This window comes from Hyaena hyaena, unplaced genomic scaffold, assembly GCF_003009895.1.
Source record: "Hyaena hyaena isolate Hyena2069 unplaced genomic scaffold, ASM300989v1 scaffold_1443, whole genome shotgun sequence".
Lineage (NCBI taxonomy): Eukaryota > Metazoa > Chordata > Mammalia > Carnivora > Hyaenidae > Hyaena > Hyaena hyaena.
In genome coordinates, this window is record NW_024082065.1 from 181,619 (window position 1) to 191,701 (window position 10,083).

Genomic DNA, 10,083 nt, shown 5'->3' on the forward strand with positions numbered 1-10,083 from the left:
TATCTATGTATCATCTTTGTGAACATTGTGTTATTACTATAAACTATATTACTAAAAACTGAAAAATATTTTCAGTCTTTAAAGTGTTTTGTTGATCTCGTGAATAATAAAGTAAACAGGTTTATATTATTTTATCATTACTTCCTTTACCATCACTTCCTAGGTACTCAGCATAAACCATTAACTCAACAATCATTTCTGCTAAACATTGTAGATAACCCAAAAGAAATTTAAAATATAGTCTTCAGCCTCAAACACACACACACTTTCTAGGAAGACAAGACACACATACCATTTAGGAGGGAAAAAAATGATTAAGTGCCAACATGTATGATACAGCAAGAATTACAATGGAATATTTTAAATGTGATTCATGTTCACAGAAATGTATGTGGTTTTCACAGAGATGATAGGGCTTAAACTGAGTCTTAAGGGATATTGTATTCAATTGAAATGGGGGAATAGGGTGTGTACAAGGAATAGTAAAGAAACAAAAGAATAAACATGACCAAAAGACAGTGAATGGAAAACTTTTTATAATAAGTGGAAAGGCCCTGATGGGCAGCAAAGAAAGATAAAGTTGGAAATAAATTCGGGTCTCATTTTCGAAGAATTCATATAATAGAGTTAAGAATTTGGATGTGATATTATTTGGCTTGGGCTAGGCTCACAATGGGAAGAAGTAAAAAAGATGAGTATAAGAAGCCTAGGGAGGAACCATTAACAGGGCTTTTATCCATTCATTCTGGCAAGCATTTGTTGAGTTCTGTTTAGTTCTTAGAATACTATAGGGAGTGAACAATCTAAGATGGCTTCAAGGCTTTGAGATTTCAAAATGGAGAGAAGTATTTATATTAACAGAAATTCTACTATACTATCTTTTCCTTTTAAAAATAATACTGTAGACCCTAAAAGGTGCTTAAGCCACATAAGAAGGATGGAGAATCAGACAAGCCAAATTTGTGTAATTAGTTCCTGAACTGACCTTCAATTTCATTGTGCTTTTCCTTGCCTTTGAACCATTCAGTTTCCAAAACCTTTCTTTTTCCAGCTCCATTCCTGCCTCCCTTTCCAACTTCCCAGACTTTAGCTCATTACTTTCTTTCTAGATGTTGTTCCTTTTAGGAGGTTTGAATCGCCTTAGGCGAAGCCTAAATAATCTTTGTTTTTCTGGTTTGCACTATGAAAAACTAGCTTGGAGAAAAATTAGGTAATTCAGGAAGGAAAACAATTGGATAGAGGAAAGGTGATCATTCTGGCTATGATTCTGTTGATTTGAAATGATAATGGAATTCACTATCCTATATATGATTGCTGATAGACCGTTGGAAATCAAATTGGAAATTAAGGAAGGAAACAAGTTCGCATTGCAGATTTGGGAGTCTTCAACAATGGGGATTTAAGATCTCCCAGAAGCACTGAAGAGTGCTCTCATTTCTTTACCCTAGAATGGGCATTAGTGGCCAGGAAAGAAGTCTAAGATATCATTCAAGGACACCTAGTATCAATGTGTTAAGTCTTATTAAGTCCTTGCAACAACTTTATGTGGTAAGAAAGCAAGACAGATTATATTTAACTTCTCATTAAAATATTTTCCTTATTTGATCAAAAATTGGTTCATATTAAAATTTATATACATTCTTATGCCAGACTGATTTCTCCTAAGGTCCTACAGGACACACATAGACCAATCTTTATTTTCATGGCTATTCTAATTAGTCCTAAAATTAGCTGATTCTGCTGTCTTTCCTATCAGCATGTGTAGTCTTGCTCTCACAAATGACTGTGATTAGAAAATTTCAGATTTTAAAAAGAAGGCCAGCTTGAGGAAATTTGGTCTATAACACACAGATCCTCTATTTGGATAAAATTAAAGCAAATATGTAAAAGAAAGCATTAAAAAGCAAAGGTTTGTTATTCTTTGAGGGATATGTTTTGAAACCATTAGTAACTGTGCCTAGAAAAACAATAGACCATGGGAAAAATCTGCCTTTTTATTTTCTATATAACAATTTTCCACTGAACATACTACACTATATTCAAATTCCTTTTTTTGAAATCACTTTGTTATCTATCATCAAGCAGAGACATAAATATAAATACCAGAGGATGACAGAATATTCAGTAACTGTAAGGCATGAGTGGGAAGTAGAAACATAGAAGACTCTTATTCACTCCTTTGGATAACTGGTTCATAGAAAACAATTTGAGAAAAAAAAGCATTTAGTTTAGGCACCTTCATTTTATTTTATTTTTTATTTTTTTATGTTTATTTATTTTTTAGAGAGAGACAGAATGTGAGCAGGGGAGGGGAAGAGAGAGACAGAAACACAGAAACTGAAGCAGGATCCAGGCTCTGAGCTGTCAGCACAGAGCCCTACATGGGGCTCAAACCCACAGACCATGAGATCATGCCCTGAGCCAAAGTTGGACACTTAACCGACTGAACCAGCCAGGTAGGCACCTTCATTTTAAAAAAAGGATTGCAACTCAGAAAACTGTGAAAAGCTTGAGGTCATTAACCTAGTAAATGGTAGAGCTCAGTCTCCAGTCAAGTTCTCCTGACTTCCAGTTCAATACTCATTCTACTGCACCACACTGCTTATACCAATCCCCATGTCTTGACTAAATGAATGAATCGAAAAGTAATTATTGAGTTCCTACTATATGCTTACCAAAGTGACATGTGTTGAAGGGGAAGCTGAAGTTAAAAAAAAAAAAAAAGACTTTTTAATGTTAAGACATTGACCTTGATGTCAAGAGCTTTGAAATTAAAGTGAAGTCAACAGATAAGAAGCAGTTAATAAGTAGTATTAGAACTAATTTCTAATTAAATGTCCAATAGCAGTAGAGTATTGGCTAGGAAACAGAAATTGGAATTGGATATGGCAGAAGTAGAAAAAGATCTACTATGCTCCAAAGCTACCAAACAAGCTCTCAGGAGCCATTCTTTGAAAAAGCCATGTGTCACCATGAGTATACCAGGAATAAAAAAAGGCACTCTATATTCACCTTCATCACAGGGAAAATATAGAAAAGCCGATGAGAGTTAAAGTTTGCTAAAGAAAGTTAAGGATGCCTGGGTGCCACAGTCGGTTAAGTGTCTGACTTCAGATCAAGTAATGATCTCACAATTTGTGAGTTCGAGCCCCATGTCGGACACTGGGCTAACAGCTCAGACCCTGGAGCCTGCTTCAGTTTCTGTGTCTCCCTCTCTCTCCTTGCCACTCTCCCACTTTCTCTCTTCTCTCTCTCTCTCTCAAAAACATTAAAAGGGGTGTCTAGGTGGGTCAGTCAGTTGAGCATCTGACTTTGGCTCAGGTCATGATCTTGTGGTTTGTGGGTTGGGGCCTACCTCAGATTCTGTGTCTCCCTCTTTCGCTGCTGCTCCTTTGTTGTCTCTCTCTCTCTCAAAAGTAAGTAAACATTAAATTTTTTAAAAAAATTAAAATATTTTTTAAACAAAAAAGAATGTTATATCCCTGCCCCCAAAATAAGCTATTCATGCCTACAGTGAAATTATTAATATTCCTGCCAAAACATTAAAAAATATTTTCTTCAACTTTAAGATATTATATCTCACTATTATATGACAAATATTGTAGTTTTCTTCCTATGGAAATCAGCACATAACTCCAGAAAAATGAAGAATAAGTTTTCAGCAAGAGTCCTCATTGAGGCAGAAATATTCAGTGTCACAAATTGCCACTACAAAAAGGCTAAGACAAAAATGTATACTTAGCAAATGATTTGAGGCAACCAGAAGAGAAAAAGAAAAAAATGGGCAATATTACTCTGATTTTACTCATTCGAAATAAAATTACTATACTGTAGATATTAAACCCACAGATGTATATAACCTGTTCCAAGGAAAATTTACAACATCTATTGAGAAAATTTTAAAATGCATTTTTCATTGCCACTGAATATGTTTTTAGTAGAAATATATATAGAAATATTTAGTAGAAATATAAATATTTATATATATACTTTTTCTGTATGTTTTATTCACTGCTGTGTTTACCCAGGGCCTATAAATATGCTGGCATAGAGTAGGCACTCAATAAATATTTGTTGAATTTTTCTAGGTGAGGTCCCTTTCTCTCTCTCTCTAAATGTACAAACATTTAATCTTGATTGTTGCTTAGGCCACAAGGCCTACATGAAGAGACTAATGGTGGGGGAGGGACAAGATGGCCGAGAAGTAAGGAGCTCCGTACTTGCACTCGCGCCCATACCTCATACGGAAAAGATCTGAAGCCATTGGGAACCTTATGAAACCTGAGAGATTGGGAGAAAAAGGACGCAGAATCCACTGAGAAAGCCTTCTAACGTGAGTGCAAACTGGGGAAGATAAAATCGGCAGGGGATCAGAGACTCCAGAGTCGGAGGCGATCCCCCTCTGCGGGGAGTGAGAGGGGAAAAAGAGTCTGAAACAGAAAAACCTCCGCTTGGAGCAAAAACCTCTGCTTGGGGCTTAGAAACACCCTGCATGCCAAATACGTGTACATCAGGTCGCCTCGTGCCAACTGGTCCCGGAGGGGATGAGAGCACAGACTGCTCCTTTGTGCTGACTCCTGGCGGCTGGACTTCTAGAGTAGCGGCACGCCTGCCGCTATGTCCTCCCGGCTGGCTTGGAACCCTGAAAGAGCCGTGCGCAGACACTGGGCGTCTGCACTCCTGGCTGGCTGGAACTCTAGAGGGAAGGCAGAGAGGTAAAAACTGGGAAATTTGCCTGTGAGTTCGTGTTTCCGGTGACTAGACATAGAGGGACCCGGTTTTCCTCACTCCAGCGGGCTCGGTGCACCCTGCAGGCAAGCCCCCACCCAGGCCCACCTGCCTGACACAGAGAAGGAAGCAGCGATTCTGACTCCACCCCCAGAGCTCCGCAGGGGGCCTGGAATTGCCCCAAGGGGGTTGCCTGGGAAGCTGTGTCTAAGGAAATTTCAGCTGGGCGCGCAGACTGGAATTTGGAGACTGGGACTGGCCTGGGTTGAAGAGTGCAACCAACTTTGGCTGTGCCCCGGTACGGGGAGTTTACACGCCCAAAAAAGCGAGGTGCAGCGCTAGGTTCAAGAAGGGACTGGAGCACCGCCACTCTCCACCTCACACCGCCAAGGGAGAAATCCCTCCTGACGCATTGGATCACACCACGCACATCCCTGCTTGAGAGCTGCCCTCCTCCCTTTTTTTTTCTCCTCTCTCTTTTCTTTCTTTTTTCCCCATAACACTAACCTCATTAACTCTGGTCACCGGCTTGCTTAAACAATCACGAGTCCATTCTGTAGACGTAAATTCTATACCTACTGACATTTTCATCTCTTTCTCTCAGGAGTAATTAGACCATATAGTCTCCCTGGATAATACCAGCACCCTTCTCTCACCTATCCAACCATATTCTACCCTTTAACTCTTTGAAAAAAGCTTCTTTTTTTTTTTTACTTTCTATTTTATTTTTTATTTTGTTTTTTACAAATAGTTTATTGTCAAATTAGTTTCCACATAACACTCAGTGCTCATCCCCACAAGTGTCCTCCTCCATGCCCATCCCCCCTCCCCCCCACATCCATCAGTCCTCAGTTTTTGTCAGCATTCAAGAGTCTCTCATGGTTTGCCTCTCTCCGTTTGCCCCACCATTTCCGCCGTTCTTCTCCCCCTTGTTAATCTGTCAAGTTCCTCCAAATCCTCCTATTCGTGTAAACATATGATATTTGTCCTTCTCTGCCTGACTTATTTCGCTCAGCATAACACACTCAAGGTCCATCCATGTTGCTACACATGGCCAGATTTCATTGTTTCTCATTGCCATGTAGTATTCCATGGTATAGATAAACCACATCTTCTTGATCCATTCATCTGTTGATGGACACTTAGGCTCTTTCCATGTTTTGGCTATTGTGGAGAGTGCTGCTATGAACATTGGGGTACATGTGCTCCTATGCATCAGCATTTCTGTATCCCTTGGGTAAATTCCTAGCAGTGCTATTGCTGGGTCATAGGGGAGTTCTATTGTTAGTTTCCTGAGGAACCTCCACACTGTTTTCCAGAGGGGCTGTACCAGTTTACATTCCCACCAACAGTGTAGGAGGGTGCCCGTTTCTCCACATCCTCGCCAGCATCTAGAGTTCTCTGATTTGCTCATTTTAGCCACTCTGACTGGCGTGAGGTGGTATCTCAGTGTGGTTTTGATTTGTATTTCCCTGATGAGGAGGGATGCTGAGCATCGTTTCATGTGTCTGTTGGCCATCTGGATGTCCTCTTTGGAGAAGTGTCTGTTCATGTCTTCTGCCCATTTCTTCACTGGGTTGTTTGTTTTTCGGGCGTGTAGTTTGGTGAGTTCCTTATAGATTCTGGATATTAACCCTTTATCTGATATGTCATTTGCAACTATCTTTTCCCATTCCGTTGGTTGCCTATTAATTTTCTGGGTTGTTTCCTTGGCTGTGCAGAAGCTTTTAATCTTGATGAGGTCCCAACAGTTTATTTTTGCTCTTGATTCCCTTGCTTTTGGGGATGTGTCAAGTAAGAAGTTGCTGCGGTGGAGGTCAAGGAGGTTGTTTCCTGCTTTCTCCTCTAGGGTGTTGATAGTTTCCTGTCTCACGTTCAGGTCCTTTATCCATTTTGAGTTGATTTTTGTGCATGGTGTGAGAAAATGATCTAGTTTCATTCTTCTGCATGTTGCTGTCCAGTTCTCCCAACACCATCTGTTAAAAAGGCTGTCTTTTTTCCATTGGATATTCTTTCCTGCTTTGTCAAAGATCAGTTGGCTGTATACTTTTGGGTCCACTTCTGAGTTCTCAATTCTGTTCCATTGGTCTATGTGTCTGTTTTTGTGCCAATACCATACTGTCTTGAGGATGACAGCTTTGTAGTAGAGGCTGAAGTCTGGGATGGTGATACCTCCCGTTTTGGTTTTATTTTTCAGTATTACTTTGGCTATTCGGGGTCTTTTGTGGTTCCATACAAATTTTTGGATAGTTTGTTCTAGTTTTGAGAAGTATGCTGGTGCAATTTTGATTGGAATTGCATTGAATGTGTAGAGTGCTTTAGGTAGTAATGACATCTTAACTATATTTATTCTTCCTATCCATGAGCATGGAATGTTTTTCCATTTCTTTGTGTCTTCTTCAATTTCCTTCATAAGTTTTCTATAGTTTTCATCATACAGATCTCTTGTATCCTTGGTTAGGTTTATTCCGAGGTATTTTATGGTTTTTTGTGCAATTGTGAATGGGATCAGTTTCTTGATTTCTCTTTCTGTTGCTTCATTATTGGTGTATAAAAATGCAACCGATTTCTGTACGTTGATTTTGTACCCTGCAACTTGGCTGAATTCTTGGATCAGTTCTAGTAGGCTTCTGGTGGAGTCTGTCGGGTTTTTGATGTAGAGTATCATGTCATCTGCGAAGAGTGAAAGTTTGACTTCCTCTTTGCCAATTCTGATGCCTTTGATTTCCTTTTGGTGTCTGATGGCTGATGCTAGGACTTCCACCACTATGTTAAACAACAGTGGTGAGAGTGGACATCCCTGTCGTGTTCCTGATCTCAGGGATATGATTTGCAAGGATCTTGTTGAGGATTTTTGCATCCGTATTCATCAGGGATATTGGCCTGTAGTTCTCTTTTTTTGCTGGATCTCTGTCTGGCTTGGGAATCAGAGTGATGTTGGCTTCATATAATGAGTCTGGGAGTTTTCCTTCAATTTCTATGTTTTGGAATAGCTTGAGAAGAATTGGGATTAATTCTGTTTTAAATGTCTGGTAGAATTCCCCAGAGAAGCCATCAGGTCCAGGGCTCTTATTTGTTTGGAGATTTTTGATCACTGATTCGATATCTTCACTCGTTATGGGTCTGTTCAGATTTTCTATTTCTTCCTGTGGGAATTTTGGTAGTGAGTGTGTGTTTAGGAATTTGTCCATGTCTTCTAAGTTGTCCAATTTGTTGGCATATAATTTTTCATAGTATTCTCTGATATTTGCTTGTATTTCTGAGGGGTTGGTTGTAATAAGTCCATTTTCATTCATAATTTTGTCTATCTGGGTGCTCTCTCCTTTCTTTTTGATAAGTCTGGCTAGAGATTTGTCAATTGCTTTATGTCCCAGTATGTGCGCTTTTTCTAAACTCTTGAAATAGGCCTGGAGAGGTAGAATATGGTTGGATAAGTGAGAGAAAGATGCTGGAATTATCCAGAGAAACTATATAGTCTAATTACTCCTGACAGAAAGAGCTGAAAATGTAGGTAGGTATAGAATTTACATTTACAGAATGAACTCATTGCGATTGTTTAAGCAAGCTGGCGACCAGAGTTAATCAGGTCAGTGTTCTAGGGAAAGAAGAGAGAAAAGAGAAAGAAGAAGAAAAAAAGAAAGAGAAAAAAAAGGGGGAAAAAAAGGGAAAAAAAGAAGGAAAAAAAAGGAAGAAAACAAAAAAAGGAAAAAAAAAAGGGAGGGGGGCACCTCTCAGGCAGGGATGGGCGTGGCGTGATCCAATGCCTCAGGATGGAGCTCTCCCTTGGCGGTTGTGGGGAGGAGAGTGACGGTGATCCAGTCCCTTCTCGAACCAAGCGCTGCACCTCGCTTTATTGGGCGTGTAAACTCCCTGTACCAGGGGCGCAGCCGAAGTTGGTTGCACTCTTCAACCCAGGGCAGTTCCAATCTCCAAATCCCCGTCTGCGCGCCCCGCTGAAATTGCCTTACACACAGCTTCCCAGGCAACCCCCTCGGGCAATTCCAGGCCCCCTGCTGAGCTCTGGGGGTGGAGTCAGAATCGCTGCTTCCTTCTCTGGGTCAGGCTGGTGCGCAGGGGCGGGGGCTTGCCTGCCGGGTGCGCGTAGCACGAGCCCGCTGGAGTGTGGAAAATCGGGTCCCTCTATGGCTCGTCACCCGAAACACGAACTCACAAGCTAATTTCCCAGTTCTTAGTTCCTTGCCTTCCCTCTCGATTTCCAGCCAGCCAGGAGCGCCGACGTCCGTTGACCGCGCGGCTCTTTCAGAGGCCCCAGGCGCCCGGGAGCTACAATGGCGGCAGGCGTGCCACCACTCTGAAGTCCAGCCTCCAAGAGCCAGCACAAAGAAGCAGTTTGTATCTCAGCCCCCCGGGACCAGTTGGTGCAAGGGGACCTGGTGTGCAGGTATTTGGCAAGTACGGTCTTTCTATGCACCAAGCAGAGGTTTTTCTCCCCCGAGTGGAGGTTCTTCTGTTTCGGACTCTCTCCTTTTCCCCTCTCACTCCCCGTAGAAGGTAGAGGGGGATCGCCTCCCACCCTGGAGTCTCCGATCCCGGCCTGATTTTATCTTCCCCGTTTTGCACTCACAGTAGAAGGCTTTCTCAGTAGACTCTGCGTCCTTTTTCTCCCAATCTCTCAGGTTTTGTAAGGTTTCCAATGGCTTCAGATCTTTTCTCTGTGATGTATGGGCGCGAGTGCAAGTACGGAGCTCCTGACTTCTCCGCCATCTTGCCCTCTCTCCTGAAAAAAGCTTCTTATCCCTTCTGCCTGTTCATTCTATTTCCAATTTTCCCTCATCCTCGCCCAGTCTTCTCTCTCCTCTATGCTCTTCAACCAGCACTTCATACACACGGCTATTTAACTGTAGCTGGGAAATCTGGTTATATGCTATAAACCATTCTTTGTCCATCGGTTTTCTTCTTTTTTCCTTTTCTTTTCTCCTTTTTGACCCTTTTATGTATTTTAAACTCTCTATTATTTGCTCTCCCTCCTCCGTCTTTTCTCTTAACTTTTTCGTTTTCCTTCTCAGTTTGCATGTTAGTTGAATTAGTCTCTGCATTTGTGTGTTCCTGCTCCATGTGTGTTTGTCTGTTTTCTTTTCCAGGGCTACCTCAAGAAAGAAGCCAGAGTACACAAGGTGAAGAGTCCCAAATATCACTACGAATAGGAAAATAAAATAATCAAGGTCACAAAAAGAGAGACCAAGAGATACCATTCAAAAAACGTTCTCTGAAAGGATAGGCCTTGGACAGTCAAAGAGGCTTCTTGGATACAGCAGCGCTCATAGGTGCAGAGAGCAGAACCGGTCTTTAAACTAACAAGAGCCAGAAAGGTAACTAAAATGACGAATGAAAGAG